Source organism: Candoia aspera, chromosome 4 (genome assembly GCF_035149785.1).
Source record: "Candoia aspera isolate rCanAsp1 chromosome 4, rCanAsp1.hap2, whole genome shotgun sequence".
NCBI classification, from domain to species: Eukaryota; Metazoa; Chordata; class Lepidosauria; order Squamata; family Boidae; genus Candoia; species Candoia aspera.
Window position 1 is genome coordinate 29004296 of NC_086156.1, and position 24699 is coordinate 29028994.

The 24699-nt window shown below is 38.7% G+C and overlaps 1 pseudogene; it reads left to right on the plus strand.

Annotated features, from left to right (window-relative positions):
* The first annotated feature begins 2544 nt into the window (after nucleotides 1–2544).
* LOC134496286 (elongin-C-like) lies at nucleotides 2545–6951 on the plus strand (annotated as a pseudogene).
* The last annotated feature ends 17748 nt before the right edge of the window (nucleotides 6952–24699 follow it).

Sequence of the window (24699 nt, forward strand, 5' to 3'; positions counted from 1 at the left end):
CTTCTCGCATATTCCTTTCTTGGTCGTTTTCTTTATAGCATATACCTTAAGATTAGCACTACAGTAGTATGAACATAAGAGCATTCATCTGTAAGGCTGGCCTTATCTCTTTACGCCAAACGATGCCTCGGAATTCAGATGCTGGACAATGGCAGAAAAAAAGGGGGGAGCAATACATTACTTGATTGTTTCCTGTGAAGGTTTTTGTCCCTTTGCCAGAGTTAAAGATTTAATTGGGTTTTGTGCAGGGAAGAAGAGAGACTGCCATCTTGTCATCAGCCTACTTCAGCAAATTTACTTGGGGGCCCCTATCCAACTGAGCTGATGTAGAGCAAGCAATTTAGAGAGGAATCACAGCTCAGTAGTAGCATGTGTGCAGAAGATCTCAGGTTTATCCCCCATACTTGCAATTCAGAAAGATTTGGTAGCAGAACTCAGCATCAGACTCTTGGGAGCTACTATTGATTTGATGATAAACATTCTGGTGTAAGCAAACTTCCTGAATTATTAGCAGCCATGTCAGTGGCCTCTCTCTGAGAAGTTATTTGAAAAGCCCACTGAGCCAAGGTGTGGATTTATGATTTCAGCAGGTAGCTCAGTGGCACAGCATATGCTTGGTATGCAAAAGTGTTAATCCTTGGCAGCTCTAGGACGTGCTGGAGAAGACCCCTACAAATGTGCTTTGAGCATGTACTGAACTAAATGGAAGAATGATAAGCTTCTGTTTCTTTCTTTTTTCCCCCCACTCAAAACAGTAATGATTTGGGTAGATTGAGGGGAGGCTCCCAGGTGCCTTTCCTGAGGCAGTGTCACTTTATGGGACCTAGGAGATGTGCCTCCTTTGTTGCTGCACCTGCCTTTGGAACAAGCTCCCTCTGAGGTGCAGGTGGCCCCGGCCCTCCTAAGCTTTCATAGAGCTGTGGAAACCTGGCTCTTCTCCCAGTGCATTGGGCCAGGATGTTCTGTTCTGTTAGAAAAAGGAGTGGTTGCGGTTTCCAACTTTGGTTGTGTGTGTATGATTGTGGTTTTTCTATTGGTTTTATACTTGTACACCACCAAGGGTATAAATTATGAGTGGGATGCTCTTACAGATCTAAATCTATGTATACAGATATACACATGGATTCTCTCAATTCTGGGGTCCCTTCTCCAGTGTAGGTACTCTCTGTGCATTCTTTATATGCTTGCACTTTTATTAGATGTTCGCTGGATATATCTATCAGTGGAATGTAATGCATAACCTTTGTAATTAATGTAACCTATATGGCCCTAAGAACTCTTTCTTACCTATCTCTATTATTTCAGCCTATCACTGACAAAACCTTGTCATAAAATGTTCCACGTAGTCCTTCAAACCTTTTGTTTTATGGGTTGAAAGGATTATTGTGTCTGGCTTTTTTGGGTTTCAGAAGGCAAACACTCGAATGATGATTGGCCACCAGAGAGAGATGTTCTGCTTGATGCTACCAAGGCTGCCAAAATGTTTTTCAAAATGTTTGTGAAACGGGCAAGGAGTATGAAATTCATGACAAGCCCTGTGCTTAAAACATGGCACCACGGGCAATCAAGATGCTAATGCCATCTCCCACTGCTTTTGCTGTTAAATTTTTTAAAGATTGCCCTAGGCTTCAGGCTCAAATACTAAACAAGTCACCTAAGTGTCAGACCCTCCTTTCAGCTGCCTCTTGTGCTGCACTTTGTTTTATTAACTTAGGGGAAATCATGCTTTGAAAAAATACTTAGCGCTTCATGGAATGTTAAAAATCATCAAGAATCTAGGTAGGGGATGGCCATTAAGAAGAGAAACTGCAGGCTAATGTGTGCATGCGAGGTTTCCAAAGCAACCTGCTGCTGAGAATTTATATTCTGTTAAGCAGAGTAGAAGACCTACCCTCTAATCACAGCACTTGTAATGGGAATGAGTATTAAGTGTCTCAAATGGCCAAGCCTAATTTGAATAACTGTGCAAACACTACCACTTGCAGAAAGGCTTTGGTAATTTTAATGAGAATAAGGAACTTAAGTTTGCTACATCACAGTTCATGGATAAGTCATGAGTTCACAGCACGAGCTAAAACTGAGAAAGCCAGACCATGGCTTTGTGCAGGGGTGTTAAGTTAACCCAATCAACCTCTCCTTCTGGAATGTGAATAGAAGTTGGCATTATGAGCAAATGAAACAAAGAACCCTTCTAATCTGTATCCGGAATTATTAATGATATTTTGCATATCAGTTATTTTAATCAAGTGAGTAGATGCTAGTGTACACCTGGTTGAGTGTTGATCATCAAGTCTGAAAAACTGGGTCCAAATATATTAACAGAGTGCTGTTAATAAACAGATGCTCAGATACTGACCAAGTGAAGTAAGTAAGTGGGTAGAGCAAGCAACAGAGTTTTGAATATATGTGTTTCTATAGTTGCTAAATTCATTCTAAATTCTTGTTTTGGGGAATTGGTATTAACATTGATTAAAGCTCCACTCCAAACTCATTTATCTGGGACTAAGTTTCATGGAACGTAGTTGGGCTGTCTTCTAAATAGAGATGGGTAGGATTGCCATATAAATTAAATTGATCCAAGTAGAAATGAAGTACAGCAAATGAGTCTTTCTTTAACCATGTCTGTCTAGTCTAGTCTAGTCTAGTCTAGTCTAGTCTAGTCTAATCCAATCCAATCCAATCCAATCCAATCCAATCCAATCCAATCCAATCCAATCCAATCCAATCCAATCCAATTACAAACAACTGAGCATATCAGTTAATTAATAATATGAAATGTTAATTACTAAAACAACTGCAAACTACTAAAAACAAGAATCAACGCATGAAAAGAACGGTACATACAACATGTAGAAGAGACCTATTAGAATAAATGAGTATTTTATGCTCCAAAATATCTCTTTTTCTTATACCTCCCTGATGATGCTACAAGTAAAAGTCTAAAGTAGATTGGAAGCCATTGGAGTTTTGTACAAGAAGGGAATGAGCTTTGTCTGAGAAATACCTTGTTACTTGCAAAAAGGAATACATTTTGTGCCTCTTCTTCCAACTTTGAGGCTGCACCTGATACTGTGTCTACACTTACCAGCTTGCGGTCTTCAGTCTTAGGTATCATATAAATAATGATAATGATAATAATAATAATAATAATAATAATAATAATAATAAATTAAATGAGACCCAGTTTGGTCTAGTGGTTAAGGCAATGGGCTAGAAACCAGGTGACTGGGAGTTCTAGTCCTGCCTTAGGCATGAAAGCTGGCTGGGTGACCTTGGGCTAGTCACTCTCTCTCAGCCCAACTCACCTCACAGGGTTGTTGTAGTGTGGAAAATAGGAAAAAGAAGGAGTATGAGGTATGTTCACCGCCTTGAGTTATTTGTAAGAATAATAAAAGGTGAGATAGAAAATAAATAAATAAATAAATTGAGCCTTGTGAAACCAAAGCCGCACCTATCTTCTATGACATCCCTTTAGGACACAAAGTTTGCTAAAGTGCAACATTCCTCGAACCCCACCCAAATACTTAAGGATCATTGTGTCACTGTCATATTTTCTGAGGTCTGACTACTGAAAACACTAAGTGCATCCCTGGCACTAAAACCAGTCTGTCTCTGACACGTGTCATAACTTGCTTTTGCTCTTGATTGAGAAATAAAGCATGTTTATTCAACAAGGCTTGTATTTTATTGACTTACTGAATAAATACAGCAAACTTTTCATTGCAAGCAATTGATTATAATAGTCTCTCAGCTCAATCTCCAATGTACTGGACCGATACATTAAACATACTGATAGGAACACACAGTGAACTTAGTAGAAATTATGGTTAGTCACAAAGTAGATTTTTGTTGGTGATATTGCAGCTTTTTAAGAAATGGGCTGCTTCTTCTTTGTACAGTTTCTCCTCTTTCTACTTAGGGTGTAAGTAACAAGGGGGAAAAATCACAAGAACAGACTTTCACACTAAATTTTGGCAGTTCTGCTTCAGGACCCATCTGTCCTATTTTCATATCTATGAAAATAAAATTAGCCTGAGCTGATTTTAAATTCTTTGGCAAAGGTTCAGGGATTGCCTTTGGGAAGGCTGTGGTCCAAGCTATTTCACCCATCAAACTAATATGTAGTTTTCAGGGGTGGGTGGGGATCAAAACAGGAGAAGAGCAATTGTAAAAATGAATGCAAATCCACTGATTTCAAGGGAAACACATCATTTCCTGGGCCACAGGATTAGATCCAATTATTCCATCAGTTGGATTCAGTCATAGAAAAAAACCTGACCTCTAGAAATGATCAAACCAATGTTGGGAATAACTATCAAAATGAAAATTTTGTTTGTCCTTTCTCAATTGAATTTCTACTTGTGTCCATTTGCATGTGTCTTTCTATGTACCAATTTACTTTTGCACCAAAGACAGCAGCACTGTTCAAAAACTACTCTTCTTTTTATAGAAAGTAGGACAGAAGCAAAAGAAAACACTCCATTAAATGTAACTCTTTGTCCTCAAGGGCGCAGAATTAAATCCAAATGTATAGCTGTCTTAAATGCCTAGGTTTACTTCCTGCCAGTTAATGGCTTTAAGTTAGTGGTCTTAAGAGTCTTGAGTTATGCCTAGTGCCTTGAACCTGAAAATCATAATTCACAGCAGCATCTGAGTGGTATCCAAAGGCTGTGCATGTACGTTTTTGCAAAATGCTCCATCTCTACTTGTAAGACAAGACATTTTTGCTGCCATATAAATTTTCCGTAAGTGGAAAACTAGAGCCATAAACTGTATACAGGAATGGATGCTGAAAAAGGGGATCATCCTAATTCAGCACCAGCTCATAGTTGATGTTGAAGCATAGGGCAAAAGTAGGGATGGGCAAATTTATTTATTTCCATTCTGGATGCTTTTCTTATTTATCTGCATTAAAAAAAAACACCTCCCAAAATACATATTTAATTTACTTTAATAGGTATTTAATGTATCTTTTCTAGCAAAATATATAGTTTGGCAACTTAGTGGTACATGAAAGTATATTGAAACATTCAGAGAAGTGAGAAATCTGGCAGATGGCAAACTTCTGATCTGTTTATTGGATTGGTTTAGTTTGGGATATGGAGCCCCTCCAGATCTAGCTGATGTCATTCCAACTTATATTCATATATTATTACTCTGTGTCAAATTTTCTGCAGAGCTTATAAAATTGCAAGAAAATCCATATTTGTTGTTTATGCAATATTCCATAACAGAAATATTTTCTGTGCATCTTTTTTGCAGCCTTCACTAATAAAGACAATTATGTATGCAGGTTTCCCTCATTTAGGGTGTTTTTAACATCTCTGTAATATGTACTTTTCAGCATGCATCTTTCCAGAGCATGCACTTCCTGGTATGAAGCTTTGTAAAGTATATACTTTTCGTATGCATCTTTCCCAAATACGTGCTGTTTTATACTTAAAAAAATATTTTTGATCCAAGAGTGATGAATGCTGATAGACCCTGGGCATTATTGCCATTTATGCTGTGTGGCATCATATATATATTCCTAATTAAAGAAGCATGGATTGGTTAATCTCATAGAGAAATTCATACAAAGGACATTTCACAAACTCCTCTGATTAGTTCAGGCTCAGGGACAACCTAGATTAGGCAGCATTCAAACAATTAGTAATTTTATGTTTTAAAAAAGTAAGATACAGGTAAAAGGGCCCAAGTAGTGGTCCTTGATATTTTGCATGGGTATTTGTTGTAGGTATTCTGAAAGTGAGCTGATCAGAACATATGTTTTAGCTGACAACGACACAAGTTCTTCCACCCCAGTTCTAAGAAGACTGAAATATTAACTCTGTTTTTCTTATCAAAGGCCTTTTCAGAGCCTGGGTAGATAGGATTCCATTTGCACAACTGGCAATTGTGAGAAAGGAAATACTTCAAATCAAAGCTGAGCAAGTTTTCTTTTTTGTGCCAAGAGAGGGAGATTTCTTTTCTGCTTTGTTCCTGGCATCAAGAGCTGCCACAAAGAGGCACTGGTGTAGGTGCTCTGGGGCTGCAAAATGGGGATGAGGCTGCTTGTACAGGTTACTGCTCTGCCTTAAATAAATAGCAGGGCAACCTACTTGCTTATATGGATCAGAATCTTCTCAAGAATGAATCTGTTGCCCTAACTTCTATCCTGCCTTTTCTTCTAGTGGCAGAAAGAAAGGAAGTTCATTATTTAATGGAGCCTTCCTATTCTTATAGTTGGCTTGGCCAACTATTGATGAGGGATACTGAACTCCACCCATAGTCGGTAATGCCACAAGGAATCCAGACTTGATTGGGAGCTGTATGGGAGCTGGGCAGAGCATTATAATTCCGCTGTTGAAAGAGATGTTTTGAAGCTTTCTTAAGCATATGAGTCATGTTATAAATGTGGCTAAACATGAAAAAATGTACTGATATTTGCACCGTTCAGATATTTGCCTGCTAGTATCCTGTCCCAGGCTAGATTTCTCCTAAGGCTGTAATGGACAACCACTGCAATGTAGGGCTACATCCATATGATACTTGAGAAGCTGCCTTGTTAGTTTCTGCAGGTACTGGGCATGGGCAGATGCTGTTTTAAAAGCTCTAAGGGCAATGAAACAACACCCATTAAGAAGAGCTGGATGGAGAAGAGAAAACATGGTGGGATTGGTTGCTATCTTCTGATGACCATGAGTTCATTGTTACATGGGAGCACACACATCAGAAACAATAAAAGCTATGTCGAATGGTCCAGGCCAGTTGGCTGAAAGTGAAACAAACAAAGTGAACTTTGGAGGGATTCCTTCCCATATCATATCCAAAGTATGCATGTATTTTACCTATAAGGTTAGCTACACTAAAACACTGACACTACTCATCTCCGCAGAGATTCCTGAATTTCTAGTTGTGCCTGAGATTGTACTGGAGCTACTGATGGCTGCAAACTTCTTTGATTGTTAAATAAAATAAACTATAATAAATAAAAAAGTAAACCATCCCTCCTTCTTCTCCAATATTTGATACACTTGTTTAGTTAGTAACCTTTTTATATAGCATATTTTATATGTTTGGTCAAGAAGTGTTCTGATCATCGGGATTTTGCATAGGAATCATTCATGCCCAGGTTTTGTTCTGCTGCTTTACACAAGTAATGGACTTCTCACCAATGGATAAATAAACAAAGAAGCCAAATTAAAAAAGAAAATGCAGTACAATGCTTTGCCACAATATGTCTTCTTGTTCATGTCAATGAGCATATATCTGCATATGGGTTTCATTGCATGCAGCAGATACTCCTTCTGTAGAGCTAAATGAGGAATTGGAACCTTCTGCTAAAATATCAGGGTTGTGTGAGCATAGTTAACTCACCTCCGATTCAGATTTGTGGAATAAAAAAATTTCATTAAAAAGGAAACATATAATAACATTGTGTGTTAAGGAAAACAGTATATGAACACTCAGTGTGAGTGAGCATTGTGAACATAAATAGGTGCAGATCTTTTAGTACAGCAAGCAAAATCTGCAAATAAGTAAATAAATCCTACTGGATTGCTGTACAGGCAGCCTCCCTGCTTCGATAACACAGGGAGTTAGTAGAGCAGCCTACATCTTCCATGGATTTATACTGTTCCATTTAATAATGGATCCATTAGACCTCTCCACAAAGGCGGCAGCAGCAGCAGCAGCAGCAAAAAAAAAAAAAAGAGGACTCATGGTCTTTCACAGACACTAAGCACAAGATAAGGCCCTTTCTACTGCAGCATAGCTAAGTTTATGTCAGTCTCAGATATGTTCTCTCAAAGAGGCCCTGTATTAGATTCAAGTTAAGAATTGATCAAAACTGAGAATTCTATGACTTTTAAGGAAACCATGCCAGCAACATTCTCTTCATTTATTTCATAAATACTTCTGCCAGTAGATTGCTACAAGTACTAGGTAATTAAGTGCATAAATTCTGTTGCTGATTTGCCATGTGCATATATGCACATGACACATGGCCTGATTATTCTTCTATTCAGCTATTTTCCCCTTAAAAAACCCTTTCAACAACAGAGCATTCAAGCCAAGAACAGCATGGTGTAATTAATTATGGGATGTGAGCAATAGATCTTTTAGAACTTATTCAATGTATTGTGACTGCTTTTAATTATAATTCTTCTCTGAGCTTTGCAAACCATATAATTATGGAAAGATACATATGTGCCTGCATCGGCTAAGGGATATGGAATGAGTACAGATGATATCTCATCAACTCTCTTTATAAAAGAAATGTTCAGCAGGCATCAACTATCTCAATTTTTTTGTCAGGAAAAGGAGTTTAGAACAAAAATAAAGTAGAATAGGCCTGTGTTCTTACATGTTCAGGTTTGTAGACTTGTCATCAGCTTGTTTAGTAAGGAAAATAAAGTTAAGATAGAGAATCACATGCAAGTCATAACAGATAGGGCCTTAGTCAGATTTTATGCTTGCTTAATTCTTTACAATATTGAGTTGCAATCTTTGTTGAACAAAAATATCAAAAAAATCATAAGTGATTGTATCAGGTATAGTCAGGTTTATTAGGTAGGTCTGTAATTTAAATCAATACAACAATTTCAGTGAGTTGATTCTTTGTGTAATCCAATAAGAATTTAGTCTCTCTCATTCTGCTGAATCAATCACTTTCTCCTGAGTGCTGATATATCCACATAAACAGTCAGTAGCTAAACTCATACACTGCAGTAAGGCCTAATTGGGTTGTTTTATGTTTGCAAAGCATAGTATAAACTCACAATTACTTGAACTTGGTAAGGTAGCATGAAGGCCTTGTGAAGGATATTCAGATGCTGTGATGTATCTATACCTATAGAGATTAGAATTATGCAGCAAGTGATTTTCTCTGTGATGTTCTGTGGGTACAAAAGGTAGACTTGGCATTTTGAAGTTTGTTGTTGGAAAAGTCTCTTGAGAATACCATGATTAGCCAGGAAAACAAACAATTGGATCATATGAACAAACCAATCCAGAGTTCTTGTTTGAGGCACAAATGACCAGTTCTCACATGAGACCCATATGACTGGAGTAACTATCATACTCTGGACACATTATGCAAAGACCAGCCTCCTTGAGAAGTCCATAATGGTGGGGAAAGTGGAAGGAAAGAGAAGAAGGGGATGACCAGCAGCAAGATGAATGGACCTAAAAGGACAGCTCATCCTGGAGACTGTCATCTATGTGGTCACTAAGAGCATGCAGCTTGGGATAAAAACAACAACCTTAGCAGAGAGAGATGAAGAGGGATTAACAAGTGGTAAAACAGATTGTTTAGTGCTTTATTTTAAGGGAAGAAATAAGTGTGCAGAAATGTATTCTATTTTGGTTCTGTCTTATAAAACACATCTAAAAACAAGCGAAAGTATCTGAATTTCTGCCAGGATGCAATCCTGATTTATTTGAATTGGATCAATGCCAGCCTAAACATTTAAATATCAAGATAAATATGGATTGGGCAAATGTAAAAAGAGCCAGTGTGCTCTAGTGGTTAAGACAGTGGGCTAGAACTGTGGAGACCATGTTCAAGTCCCCCATAACGATGGCTATTCCCTTGTCTCCCAGTGCTCAAAACCCACTGTCTTGTGGTCTCCTCATGAGGAGCAACTGTCTGGAGCACTTGTGGGTGATCTCCCATCCTCCCTTTGTCCGGAGACATTTGAAGAACTGGTCTCTTCACTGGCTCTTTGTTCTTCGCTGCAGTCATTGGCTCTGCTTTTCACAGAGCTATCTTCCGCCTGCCATTTTTTCCTCCAGAAGTCTCCAACCTTCAAAAGTTTCTATAATGTTTTTAATCAAACCATTACAGCTTGCATAGGAATGATTTCCTAATACTACTCTGATGCATTATCAGATAAGGATGCTATTTTTTTATATATACGTTTATAATTCTGAAAATGATAGAGATGGCAATTTCAGGATATTACCCAGGGCCTGCCAATAAAGCAGGTTTGCACAGCTAGTGATCATTGGGTATGTCTTGCAATTTGTTACATGCTTGACATTCTCTGTCTTGTTGGGTTTTGCAATCTTGAGTGAACAAAACAGGCAAAGTCTTTGATTCCTAGAGCAAGGTATGTGTTAAGGCTGCAACAGAAAGAAAATGTTTTTAAAATGAGGAACATAAATATTTCTGACTTCCATAAGTTGTTGGAGGAAAAAGGAACTTCAGAGCTACTTCAATGTATTTTGTATGTTTGGAGAAACATGCTTGTTTATATTAACTGAAAAGCATCAATTAAGAGTAGCACTTTTTGTTAAACTCTTGAAACATTAAAACATTATTTTAATCTTTAAGAAATAATTGGAGTTATAAGCAAAGGTTTCCTTCTAAAATATAAATCCCATCTGTTCTTGGGGAAAGTGGTAAGCTGCTACTAGATACTATTTATATAACATGAACAACTTATTTTTGTCATTCCCTTCTGATGGCACAACTTTTATCTTTTTGCCCAGCATGTTCTATTCAATCAATTAATTCATTTACAAATGGGGAAAAAATATTAAGACTTTTTGTTGCCTGAAATTGCTTTCAAGAATGGTACAAGCTCATAACATCTATTTTTTTTCAAGTGGCCTTTTCAACAATTCCAGAAGGTATTCAAAAACATTTTTATCTGCAGAGACGGAAAAATGCTCTACATTGTTAAATAAATCATTTAATGTACAATTGCACCCTGCATTGGTTTAGGGAAATGCTTCTACTGCTCAAAGGCTAGCAAGTAATTTGTTTTAATGAAAAATGTTTAGTAGTTACTATAGGAATAGCCAAGGCTCTGTCAACTCTCAAGCTGCATGTTCATATTACCTAAATTATTCCCACTTATCCATTAATTTGGGGGGAATGACGTCGATTTCTATGTCTCATTTCGCATTAGTAACCATGCTTATACCTCCCATTATTTGGCTTAATATTATTGCAAAGAACTTGTGCAACTGTCCATTTCTTTCACCCAGAGTCCCTTCTAATGGTAGTAGTGCCTTTATAGGCAAGGGCCCCATCTATAATTTTTGGTTTTATATTCAGAATAACATGCTGAATTAGGCCCATAGTTTAACAAGTTCCTATATGCATATTTAACAACCATCACCAGAAGATCTGTGGTTCTTCATTTGTCCTTTGCCCTATTTCATTGTCCTTGTATTGGCATTAAAATGATACAATTGTGAGTAAGTGTGTCTCCATGTGTGCACTCATGCAACTAGAGCCAGTCTGGTCTAGTGGTTAAGGTGCTGGGCTAGAAACCAGGAGTCTATGAGTTCTAGTCCTGCTTTAGGCATGAAAGCCGGCTGGGTGACCTTGGGCCAGTCCCTTTCTCTCAGCCCAACTTACCTCACAGGGTTGTGTTGTGGGGAAAATAGGAGGAGGAAGCAGTATTCGGTTATGTTCCCTGCCTTGAGTTATTTATAAAAATAATAATAAAGGTGGGATAGAAAATAGAATAAATGAATAAACTGAACTGAACTGCTCACACACCTCTTCTCTTCTAAATTACATTGGAACAACAGTTTTCAGAGGAACAGACAGTCACATCATTAGTAAGTATAAGGCATTTTAGATTTCCATTCACTGCACATGTTTTCCTCTCATTTATCATGGCTCCATTGTGCCATTCTCTTGTACTGTAACTGGAAAGGGAGGAGGGAAAATGATTTCTGTTTGTACTTGCAGACATGGTTTGTTTTCCCATAATGATATCTTATTCCCTTGTTTGCCCTGGTTCCCTTGATAAGCTCAGAATTACTGGTGTTTTTTCTTTTATCTAGTGGTAGCTCAGTTGGCCATCAAATTGCCATAGATGTATGGCATAAATCTTATGGCAGCAGGGATGATAAACCCATTGCTTTCCATTGGGAAGATAGTGATTGAGCCTGTTAGTTAAATATGCAGCAAAGGCTCTTGCATAGAGGGAGGAGCAGCTTCAGCTATTACAGCATCAGCACTACTGATGGAAGGACATACAACCAGATAGCATTTTTCTCTATAGTTTGCCTCTTGTAGAAAAAGATTTGCCAAATCAAGGTACTCAGGTTGCAATCTTGCTCAGATGTGGTTCTAGTTGTTAGCTGGCCAAACAGTTTCAATTACAACAGAGGAAGATGAATAAATTTTGCTCATATTTGTCCTGAGTTAACTGTTTTTTTAGAATGAAATCCATATTAGATTTCCTTGAATTTCATTAGGCCTGGGGAGGCTAAAACAGTCCAGCACATTCCTGTCTCATATCTTTTTTTTTTCTTCTTTCAGTTTTCCTTCCCATGGTTGATATTACCTTCATGAAGTAAGACAGGATGGACAACTTGGTGTTTTAGATAACCATAACCCCCTATTATTGGGCCTGGTATCTGAGACTGATGCGAAGGAAGTGATGTTCCTTTAATCCAGTCATATACTTCCAGCCCTACCTACCCCAAAGGATTGTCATGTGGATAAAATGGAGAAGTGAATAGATCTATAAATGTTGAGTTCATATGGAATATACATCAAAGAAATTAATAAATTAACTTTTAAAAAAATGAGATCTGATTGCATATCTCCCGCTATCACATCTAGGCTAGGTTTCATTCTCAAGACTTTGCTGCAAAGGGTAAATGAACAAATTATCTCCTGGTAGCCAACTCCAGTAATTATTATAGTGAATACACAGGACAACAAAGTTCCAGTCAACCGTTTTCTCTGTTGCACAAAGAGTCCAGGATTTAGGGACTGTTTCTGGATCTACAGAGTGTGGAATTTTGCATTCTGAAGACATGTTGATTATTCTCAAGCAATTGTTGATCATGTTGTCTTCCCTGGGATACCAAAGGAGATTGAAAATTTAAATCACTGCAATTGAAATAAATGGGATTTTAAAGCTCTTGACCAGTATTGTTGATTTGGGGACTTTGGGGAATGAAGGCTATTAAGTCAATAGCACCATCACTTTGCATTGGGTCAGCTTATGTTAGGGAAACTTTTTGAGATATATTGATCTTTCACTTGAAGTATTTTAAGCTGCTGTTTCAACTCTACAAAGAATCCAGATATATCCATGGATGTTAGCAGCACTGCAGCCCAAAGCACCTTATTATCTCTTCAAGCAGCTCTGCAAATGCATAATTCATAGCATGAATGAATACAAGCAAAGTGTTATCTGGATGGCAAGCCCTCATTGTCCTCTTGAGGTGGGGGCAGGCACATTCTCTTGTGACCGTTATATGGATGCTCCAAAGGATAGTGTTTATTAGGTGTGTGTCTGCAGGCATGGCTGCATGATAACATTCAGTTCTGTAGCTATAAAGACAAATCTTCAAATACCCTGCTAGATGAATTAGAAAGAATCAGCCAATAATGTGATACCGCACAACACAGGTAATCCTATTCAATCTAATCCTTGTCTTCAAAGTCCCCATATTTACCAAAGGGGCATGATAAATTATCCAAGCAGCCCATATAAAATCCTGTTGATTTAAGGAGACTGATATTTAATAGCCCTGCCAGTCCAAATGTTGCATCTTTTAGCTCTATATGACTCACTGAAGATGTCAAACAAGGATGTGCATGCTGAAAGTTGTCCTAGTATGTTAATAAACTTCTAGAAAAATGACTTATCCTTAGTTTATATTTGACATTCAAAGAAAAGGAATAGTGTCATCAGCTTCATATTTTAATAAAAAAGTTATATCATACAATACTCTCTTCCAACAACCTAAGAGACGGCTTTATACATGGACTTCACCAGATGGACAACACCAAAATCAGATTGACTACATCCTTTGCAGCCAAAGGTGGCGGACATCTGTACAGTCGGTAAAAACAAGGCCTGGAGCTGACTGTAGTTCAGATCACGAACTTCTTCTTGCACAATTTAGGATCAGACTAAAGAGATTAGGGAAGACCCACAGATCAGCTAGATATGAGCTCACTAATATTCCTAAGGAATATGCAGTGGAGGTGAAGAATAGATTTAAGGGACTGGACTTAGTAGATAGGGTCCCGGAAGAACTATGGACAGAAGTTGGCAGCATTGTTCAGGAGGCGGCAACAAAATACATCCCAAAGAAAGAGAAAACCAAGAAGGCAAAATGGCTGTCTGCTGAGACACTCGAAGTAGCCCAAGAAAGAAGGAAAGCAAAAGGCAACAGTGATAGGGGGAGATATGCCCAATTAAATGCAAAATTCCAGAGGTTAGCCAGAAGAGATAAGGAATTATTTTTAAACAAGCAATGCGCGGAAGTGGAAGAAGACAATAGAATAGGAAGGACAAGAGACCTCTTCCAGAAAATTAGAAACATTGGAGATAAATTCCAGGCCAAAATGGGTATGATCAAAAACAAAGATGGCAAGGACCTAACAGAAGAAGAAGAGATCAAGAAAAGGTGGCAAGAATATACAGAAGACCTGTATAGGAAGGATAACAATATCGGGGATAGCTTTGACGGTGTGGTCAGTGAGCTAGAGCCAGACATCCTGAAGAGTGAGGTTGAGTGGGCCTTAAGAAGCATTGCTAATAACAAGACAGCAGGAGACGACGGCATTTTGAACTGTTCAAAATCTTGCAAGATGATGCTGTCAAGGTAATGCATGCTATATGCCAGCATTTTGGAAAACACAAGAATGGCCATCAGATTGGAAAAAATCAACTTATATCCCCATACCAAAAAAGGGAAACACTAAAGACTGTTCAAACTATCGAACAGCGGCACTCATTTCACATGCCAGTAAGGTAATGCTCAAGATCTTGCAAGGTAGACTTCAGCAGTTCATGGAGCGAGAATTGCCAGATGTACAAGCTGGGTTTAGAAAAGGCAGAGGAACTAGGGACCAAATTGCCAATATCCGCTGGATAATGGAAAAAGCCAGGGAGTTTCAGAAAAACATCTATTTCTGTTTTATTGACTATTCTAAAGCCTTTGACTGTGTGGACCATAACAAATTGTGGCAAGTTCTTAGTGGTATGGGGATACCAAGTCATCTTGTCTGCCTCCTGAAGAATCTGTATAACGACCAAGTAGCAACAGTAAGAACAGACCACGGAACAACGGACTGGTTTAAGATTGGGAAAGGAGTACGGCAGGGCTGTATACTCTCACCCTACCTATTCAACTTGTATGCAGAACACATCATGCGACAAGCTGGCCTTGAGGAATCCAAGGCTGGAGTTAAAATCGCTGGAAGAAACATTAACAATCTCAGATATGCAGATGATACCACTCTGATGGCTGAAAGCGAAGAGGAACTGAGGAGCCTTATGATGAAGGTGAAAGAAGAAAGTGCAAAAGCTGGTTTGCAGCTAAACCTCAAAAAAACCAAGATTATGGCAACCAGCTTGATTGATAACTGGCAAATAGAGGGAGAAAATGTAGAAGCAGTGAAAGACTTTGTATTCCTAGGTGCGAAGATTACTGCAGATGCTGACTGCAGTCAGGAAATCAGAAGACGTTTAATCCTTGGGAGGAGAGCAATGACCAATCTCGATAAAATAGTTAAGAGCAGAGACATCACACTGACAACAAAGGTCCGCATAGTTAAAGCAATGGTGTTCCCTGTAGTAACATATGGCTGCGAGAGCTGGACCATAAGGAAGGCTGAGAGAAGGAAGATCGATGTTTTTGAACTGTGGTGTTGGAGGAAAATTCTGAGAGTGCCTTGGACTGCAAGAAGATCAAACCAGTCCATCCTCCAGGAAACAAAGCCAGACTGCTCACTTGAGGGAATGATATTAAAGGCAAAACTGAAATACTTTGGCCACATCATGAGAAGACAGGACACCCTGGAGAAGATGGTGATGCTAGGGAGAGTGGAGGGCAAAAGGAAGAGGGGCCGACCAAGGGCAAGGTGGATGGATGATATTCTAGAGGTGACGGACTCGTCCCTGGGGGAGCTGGGGGTGTTGACGACCGACAGGAAGCTCTGGCGTGGGCTGGTCCATGAAGTCACGAAGAGTCGGAAGCGACTAAACGAATAAACAACAACAACATATCATACAATAGTAGCAGATACAGCATATGAAAATCTCAACACAGTTTAGTTTACAAATGAACAGCACTTTTATAGTTACTGTATAGTTACTCTTTTAAAACATACATACACACACACACACACAATATTAATATTGATTCCTGGTTCAGAAAAAGCTGACGGGCCCGTTTTTCCTGTAGTGAATGCATAATCTCTTGAGAATGTGATGTCTTCCTTCCCTTCCCTTCCCTTCCCTTCCCTTCCCTTCCTACCTAATAAATATGAAATTATTTGAGAAGTTCAAATAAAGGTGAGAGGTACCAATAATCTTTCCAGGCAGTGAAACTTAAATGTCAGTGCTTACCAGAAGTTGCTGAATGACTGCATATTATTCAGGATTATTTTAATTCAAGCATTTCATGCAAGAGGGCTGAAGAGTTCCAGATAATAAGCAGAAGCATTGATACTGAGGAATGCATTGCAATTTTGGTTCAATATCAGTTAAATTACTTGAAAAACTGGTCTAATGAGTTTGTTGTCTTTTTGCACTCAGAACCAGTTTGAATATAGTGTTTCCCCTTTAGATTAAATATCTGGTAGAAAAAAAAATGGGTGGTTTCTTAGGGGCTTTTATGCATCACTCATTTATAAAAATAAGAAAAGGGTTATGCCGGAGGACATATTACAGGAAGCTCATAATTTCCCTAACTTCTAGTCTTTGCACTCTTCCTGAATTAATATGTTATCTCTAATATCAAGATAAATTCCCTTTAGTTCAGAAAGATTATCAAGTCTTTTTAAAGAGCTGCTTTCAAACAATAGTATTAGTGAGATGAAGGGTCATGGATCCTGGCTGTGTCCCTGACCTCCCCTGATCCGTTTATCTGGCTTCTAAGCAGTGCCCAAGTGCCTAGACTAAGTTAAAGATGACTGTGTTACAGGAACTGTGAGGAGACAAGCTGGAAAAGGATGTACCATGAAGCCATAGCATAATGTTATCAGCTGTGCTCCCCTCTCCTTATCCAGAACAGCCAGGAAGACACAACTGATTAGTTTAATGATTGTTAATGGCAACCTGACATTAGTAATTTGACTGTAAAAAGAAAAAAAAATGTCAATGATAAAAAGACACAATCACATTCTCATTCCAGGAAGCACTGCAGAAGCGAAGTAGCATTTTGTTTATGAAAAGAGCAGCCTTGGCGACTTTGCACATTTTCAGAAGTAAGCAAGCATCCATACTGCTTATAAAAGTTCCAGCAGAAAATTTAAGGCTGGATGTTTCATTAAAAAGAGCAGAAGTAATGCAGCTTAAGAGAAGAGCATTCACCCTGGCCTGTTTAAATTCTCTCCCATCCTCCTTGCTTGAAGGCAGGTTCCTTCAGAGCCCATTACTGGAGCATGTGTGTGTCTATGTCTAGAAAGGGGATGGGGAAACAGGGGCTTGCACCTAGTTAAGGAGTCAGTAGTATAGGGATTTTCATCAATATTTTAATGCCCTTCTTTTCACTAGTTTGCCTGGCAAGCCTGAAGATCATTATGCGCTGACTCTTGCACCAGAGCCTGCTGAATTTGCCTAATGGTGTTTTATATCAATATAAATTGGAAGAGTCATGTTGGGTTTTTAGTCAAAATCAATGGGTTTACTCTGATTAACATTCGTATCACAAAAAGGAATGAGTGATACAATTGCTAAAGGTCTTAATGGAAAGCAGAAGTAAAGAAAAAGAGATTTCAAAATGTTACTAAAACGCAAAAAGGGCATCCAGGGCAGTGTTCACTTGTGTGTTGCAAGTTATGCTCTTGTTTTTCCGAGCTGTTGGTCAAAGAGTCTCTGACAAGAGGTGTTTCTGTAAAGGAATTGTTCCTTTTGATGCAATTCTTTTTCCGAAAGCCTCCCTGGGGCTGCTTATTTGTGTAAGTGCTGCTTTATATTCTCCACTGTTACAATTTCAAGAGTAATGTAATTACAGAGTAGGAGAGGTCTCCTGTTGCAAATATTTGTGACCTGCCCTGTGGCATTTTGTTAGGTCTCCAATGCAAGCAGTAGAGCCAGTATTAAGAACTTGGCAGCAATTTGCCAAATCAACGGAACTGCTATATATTTATTGAACTGCAAGGCTCAGTGTTCATTGTGTCTTCTTTCCAGGTAAATGTGTGTAAGAGTATGCCTTAAGTTGCTCTTCTTGCATGAGCTGAAAATTTCCCTTCCTTATATATTTCTTTCTTTTTTTTTCTGGTTAGGTGCCTTAGCACTATCTGCAGTTCAGAGTACTTGATAAAGCAACGAGACTTGGCTGAATGAATAACTGAAGTTATATAAAACCCTTCTGTCAAGGTTACAGATTGTGCTTGTACAGTGCTTCTTTTGTGCCTGGCTTGAATTGGTTATTGTCTTCTTGTTCCACAACCCTTCACTTTCCTTCTATTCAAAAGAATTTTCTATTACCTGCCAGACTATTGTATTACTTCTAGTAACACAAGCCCTTTGGGGAAGAACAAACATCTGCAAATTAAAATAGTCTTGCTTACAAGTTCTTTCCCTAAATACTTCCTTATAATTCTGCAAGCTTGCATGTCCCTTTAGTACATATTTATTTATTTCCAGCTTTTCAATACAGTAGTTCAAGGAAGTATACATGGTGCCCTTTCATCCTATTTTTTCCCACAACAACAACCCTGTGAAGTAAATTGTCCTGAGAGAGGGAGTAACTGGCTCAAACCCAGTGAGCTTCTGTGCCTAAAGGTGGACTAGAAGTGCGTCTCCTAGTCCAACACCTTAACCACTATACCACACTGGCTCCTATGTGTAGGTGGCTGTCCTAACAGCCAGGAACCACGCTGAGACAAGGAACAGGTCTCTAGTGCTTTATTACTGCTACATAACAGAAATCCTAACAAACTGAAGAAGCGTGGGAAAAACCCAGATATATAAACCCCAAAGGTTAAGGCAGGCCCGATCTGTGTCTCTTGGAATGGCTACCTAATTCCTCAGTGCTACGCATGCGCTTTACAGCCTGGATGGGAGCCCCCTGCTCACCATCCTTACTCATGACAGTGGCACTCTTTTCCACCATGTATTTTTGTAGGCTTCTAAATACATTATATATACTGGGGTACCAGCACAATGAAGTAAGATGAAGTTTGGACTCTTCCATCAAGATGTAGCATATGTTCTAGGACATGCAGAGATTTCATATCTCCCTTGGTAGGAAATCATTTTAGAGCTTACTTCCTTGAAGACACCAAAACTCCACATCCTACACTGAAAACCTGCTCCTCTTGAAACCTTTTTTTCCATAGAAATATTTGGTTTCTTTTGAGGATAACGCCAATCATATTGAAACCATGTTTTTGTATCTGAACCCCAAGCTAGAAAATATTCCTCTTGGTTCCTCACCTGTAAGCTTAAAGAAAGAGTAAGCCTAATGGGACGATGATCCTAGAAAAAATAATAAAGTGAAAAGTAGGACACTGCTAACTGAAAGCATGGAACTGGTGACACTACAGGGTGTTCTGTTCCTCAGTTGGTGCAATTATTTTCCATAACAAATGTTTATTCATGGATTGTGAGGAGATATTTTTATCCTTCACCAGTGATGCTTCGAGCTGTTTTTGCCAGCTTGCAAAATAATATTTAGAAAAGTATATACACACACACAATATATATATATACGGGTGTTCAACTGGGTACATAAAATAAAGCAAAGGCAGAGATCAAGGCAATCAATGCCTGATGCTGCATCTTTTCCTTCACTTTCCGAGGTGGCCAGCAGAACACAATACCTCCTTTTGTTGTATAAAATCCCTCTGTTTCATTGCAAATAAATCTATAATTTTAATAGCATTCCATTTTTATCTGTAAACTGCTTGGTGATTTTGTTATGGAGAGTAGTAGATACAGTTTGCAAAAACATAGTATTTTATGTACCTTTTTGGCCTTATCCAAGAGCTCAATGAAGCAGTTTTCTAGAGTGATCCAGTTTAATAAAAACAACAAGGGCTTTTTCCTGTCAATTGTGAAACATACAGCACTAGACTTTTTCTTTATGTACCTTCTCACAAATTCTCCGGGTAGTATGTGTGCATACATGTGTGCAAACCCACATGTCCACTTGCTACTGTGCTTCTAGAAGTCTCTCTGATCTTCAGCTGCAGCACCTTGGAAGGGAGGAGTCACGTTGCTTCACTTGAAGCCTTATCAAAGGCTAGCCTTAGTGAACAGAAGTATTATTACTGAATGTCATGCAAATGGCTTTAGGAAATAGAACAATGGTATATGGTGAAGCAGAAGATACTCAGTTTAGAAACTTTAAGTTGTGATGGTTCAGCTTTCCATCATCCAATTACCAAGAAACTTCTTGAAGAGTTTACAAGACCTGAACTGTTCCTTTTTTTCTTCTTACCAGTTTTTCTTTCTTCCTCTGACCTATCATTCTTATTTTTGAAGCAGGTTGATTGATTTTTCTGTTGACTGCTTTTGAGCTTTAGGGTGTTCCTACCATGAGTGTCAGAGAACTCTGAGATTTCGAATTACCCCCCCCCCCCAATAATCCTGAGTCATCAGTAGATGTTATGCAACCTCTCTAGTGACAAATAGTGTGTGGCATTTCTTTGGATACCAGATGAAATAAGTAAAGTCCACATTAAGCTCTAAAGTAGCTTGGTTAAAAACCAAAAAAACAAAGCCATGTACGTAATCCTAAACATATTCTTTCAGACATGAGAATATATGCTGAGAGACTTCAGGCTCTTGTCTGATAGTAATGAGCTAATTCTCTTTTCACATTTTAGAAGGGATTCAGACAAAGCAGACTTTCATATTTTACTGTTGTTTTTTTTACTCTCCAAACCCTCAGAACCAATTCAAAAGCAATCCATTATTGCCTCCACTTCCCCTAACTTGAAATGTTTGGAAGGAACATGGAAGCAAAATGCTCTTCAGTTGTTATAGGTCTTGCACTAACAAAATTCTCTTATCTTCCACCCCACAAAAAGAGTAAATAAAGGAAATGAACAACAACAACGTATAACAGCATACTGCCTGGCTAGTTTAGTGCTGAAGAGAAAGGAAAAACGGATCACCAAACTTGGGTCAATATTACCCCTGCTTTTTTTTTTTTTTGTCTAAATTATTGAGGGGGACTGCAAAGCTGTAACAAACTTAAAGCTCAGGAGTTGGGAGGGTGAGGCAAAAGTTCCTCTCAGTGAGGTAGTGAGGGAGCCATAGCATCCCCCATGCACCCAGGAGGACGGTGGCTTGTGAACATGGAATGTGGGTTGGATCCCTCTAAGATGTCTATAAAGCAGCTTTCTCAACTTTTGACCCTGGAGGAACCCTTAAAATATTTTTCAGGCCTCAAGGAACCCCTGCACATTCAGGCTCAAATATAGGCCAGAGGTTACAAAATTATCATATTTGTTTCAAATGTAGGCCTGTATATATGCATTAACAGAGTTCTTAAACTAGAAATGAAGAATGAAACTTACCTCTTTAAAGTGAAGTTGCCTGAATTTGAAATATTTTTTTAAATAAATTGTGATCTCCTAGGGAACCCCTAGTGACCTCTCGTAGAACCCTAGGGTTCCAAGGAACCCTGGTTGAGAGACTCTGCTATAGAGACTTGTATTAATTTAATCTCATCTAAAGAAGTCTTGTAACTTTAGTTATGAAAATGCTTGAGCTCTCTTGTGATTTTGCAGAATGTTTAGCACACGAAGAAAGGAAATATGTGCTCAGTACCACTGATGTCATTTAGCCTACTTTAACATAGAGTGTCAGAGTCATGCCTGGGAAAACTAGGTCAGGTGACTGCCTGCTCTGAATTGGCATGTCTGCTGAGAATTAACCGGGTTTTACTTTCAGGTAAGTGGCTATAGGCTTGAAGTGCTCTATATTACTCAGAAGTAATCACTTGACCTCTGAATAAACCTGCATAAAATCAGATTGCCAACAGGGAATCCTAAGCAAACTACAGAACCCCACTGAACTGCATACAATTTACTTCAGTAAATGTATGCATTATTGTGGAGACCAATGTGGTCATGAAACACATCAGCTTGAAAGCATACATATGAAAACCATCAAAATACAGTACAAAATTCCCATGGCCTTGAAAGAACTTTCTAAGGAACAGACTACATTCTTGGACAGTATATATGGATGGTTGATTCCAAGTCAATCTGCAGCATGTTTTGCCTTGCTGCAGACAGTCCAGCTGTGTGCTTCATTCTGCAATGCCTGTAACTGATAATTATGAATCTCTATGCATATGTCTCAGAAGCCTACACAGAGATCTTGCTTCTCACAGGTCTATGAATTGCTACAATACTATTACTACTCATTTGTCTACAGGCACATCTAAAAATCAGTCATACTATAAGCCATATTCATGTATATTACTCCTATCATCTCCTTATATTCAATTCATTTAAAAAAGGAGTGGGGCTCTCCTTGCATGGTTTCAGCCATCATCTTGACTTTTTTGACAGTTCCCCCCCCCGGCAGACTCCCCTGTAGTTAACTACATATATTTTGTTACTTTTCTACCTTATGTGCTGTCTCGAAAGAGGTTCCTAATCTGGCTATCTCAACTAGACTGCCATATGTCCCTGTGGCAGTTCTTTTCTTCCATAGGTCCTATCCTTCCCAAATTTTGTGGCTAGCTTCACACAACATGCTTCAGTAAGGGTTTTTTTTTTTTTTTGCATTGCAGCCTTCAGCTACTTGTTTCCTCTAGGTAAACCAGCTGGAAATGAAGCCATCTTAAGAAATGCTTTTCTGGATTTCAACCTCTTCCTCTATTTTGGCAGCAATGGTGGCCTGGGGTTCTGTCCAGGCTGTTGTTAACCCAGCTCCTGACTGGTGTATTTCCCTAATTCTTTTTCCACCAATTGCTTTCTGTTATGTGGGCATGTCTGATATTCTTGTACCCCAATGTGTTTCATCTTAATAAATCTTGCTAAAGAAAACTCTGTAAAAATCATGCTTTCAGTTCAGGTAGCTGCTAAACATCCTGTTAGCAAGAATAACTTGACTTTTAATGTAATTTTTTTTTTTAAAAAGCCAGGATGTTTTTACCATGTCAAACAGAATACAAGTCAGGATTTTTTAAAATTATGACCTGGCCAAATATACATATGATGTTAAGGCTTAATGGAGGGATTACACTATTACACTAAGCCAAATTATATAATTTCTTTAACATTATGCATGAACTACATGAACAGATGGGATTCAGAGACCTCTTAAATGGGGTTAAGGCACTTTTGTTTGCTTTCTGCTTATCTGGCCCACCCCCCACCCATTCATGATGTCTAGGCCATGCTGTTCTTGGGATCACTTGATTACCTACAGAGACTTTTGAGAAGATGTAATCGCTTACAACAGACACTTCTTTGGAGAGAGAGCGAGAGAGAGAGCGAGATAATAGTAAGAAAAACATTTCATCCCAACTAATTTTATGGCACTTTTTCTTCCATAGCCTCCTGGGAAGTTCTTTTCATACTTGTTCGCAAAGAATTTCCTCCTAATTCTTATTTCACTTCTTGAGGAAAAGACAGCTTCAAAGTTCATTAACGCTGTAACTTTTCTCTTTACTATCATTGTAATTCAGACAAGATGAATTACTTACTTGCACCCAACTTGTGGCAAATATATTTGATATGTTATATTGAAGTAAGTTGCTGGACTTATTCTTAAAATTTGATTCATTTTTTATGCAATTCCATCTCTCTGTAGAGCAGAGCAGCCACAGGAGACAGGAATTTTAAAAAATCAAGATACATTCATGCAGTTGTGGTTGCAATTAGACTTTCTTGATCCACCCTCACGACTCCGCTGTTGTACAGCATACTATAGAAAATAGTTGTGGTGCACAGACTGTAAACATGCTTCCTCCATGCTGATAACGGGATGCTCCCAAATGGACTCTTGTATTTTTAAGATTCCTAAATCCCACCAGGATTGGTTTCTACCATCATGGCAGTATTATAACGGGAGAAGCTGCATTAGATGAACTCTGTCTTCATTGCAGGTGCTGACACTTTTAAAGATTCATTAGTCTTCTGCATACTGAGGCTAGAGAAAACTATCTCAGTGTCAGCTTTGCATGTTAATGGTTCCAAATTCAATCCCTGGCATTGTTAGTGAAAACAATGATAAACTATCTTCCTCCCCCAAAAGCAGGCTGTTGAAAATCACAATTTTGCTATGGAATTTGTCAACATGATCCTGGAGAACTTTATGGCCTGAGGCTTAATCACCCTTCAATTTAAAGAACCAGGTATTGGGCGATATGAAGGACACTGGCCTAAGGTGGTAGAGAATACCTGATACTGAGAATAAACAATAATGGAATAGATGGACCATGTAATATCTGGTCTGACATAAGGCAATTGTTTGTGTTCCTGGAAAGATGTTAGGGATTAAAGCTATGGTCTGCTGCAAGCAAAGCACGTGGTTTTAGCAGTTAGCTCAGCCATCCCCCACCCCTCGCCATAACACACATTAATGCCAAAAACTGCTTTGGCATGTCATTGCAAGCCTTGTGACTTTAATGCAGTGCTCACAAATTACAAGCTGTGCCGGTATGGCAAATATCCCCGCAGCCCTTTTGCCTTGTGTGTGGTGCAAATGTAACAATATTCCATTCAGTAGGACCATCTGAATGGGCACACATTTATGTCAAGGCAAACAATCCACTTAATTTTTTCCAGAGGTCCAAAGGTGGAAGAAG